Raw genomic sequence first — 623 nt, forward strand, 5'->3', positions numbered from 1 at the left:
CACATATATATATATATATATATATATATATATATATATATATATATATATATATAGTTCGTGAAGGGAGCCACGAACTAATGAAGGTACAAAAGCTTGGGTTTGCTCAATCAAAATTAAAATGTGGAATGATCCACACGTCAGATTGTAAGATGAGTCTTGCACCAATAGCTTGAAAATCAAGCAAATAATATATTTACGATATCTGCCACAATGAATTCCTCTGTTACTCTACTTACTCTATTATATAACAGTAGCGTTAGGAAATGAGCATGGTAAGTGCGATATCAGATAACTGCTACACCTCAGTGTTTACTCACCATTAACTGAATAGTTTTTTTTTTTTTTCAATTTCCACATGCGATGTAATAGAGATACAGATAAGAATCTCTGGGAGTCAGTTACTTAACTGTTTTGCAACATTTCTAAACAAGATCATTCGCAACTCGCCATCATCCGAGGTATGAAGAAATCTTCTCAGAATGCTTACAGCGACTGTGTAATGAAGAATGTTTTGACCCTGTGCAGCGTACCTACAAACGTTTCTGCCGACCAGATTACCTATTACGATTTAGTAGAGAACCCAGATAGTAACTTCGTAATATCTCTAACCATTCACGAAA

The sequence above is a fragment of the Schistocerca americana genome, chromosome 8, assembly GCF_021461395.2.
Source record: "Schistocerca americana isolate TAMUIC-IGC-003095 chromosome 8, iqSchAmer2.1, whole genome shotgun sequence".
In the NCBI taxonomy this organism is placed as follows: Eukaryota; Metazoa; Arthropoda; class Insecta; order Orthoptera; family Acrididae; genus Schistocerca; species Schistocerca americana.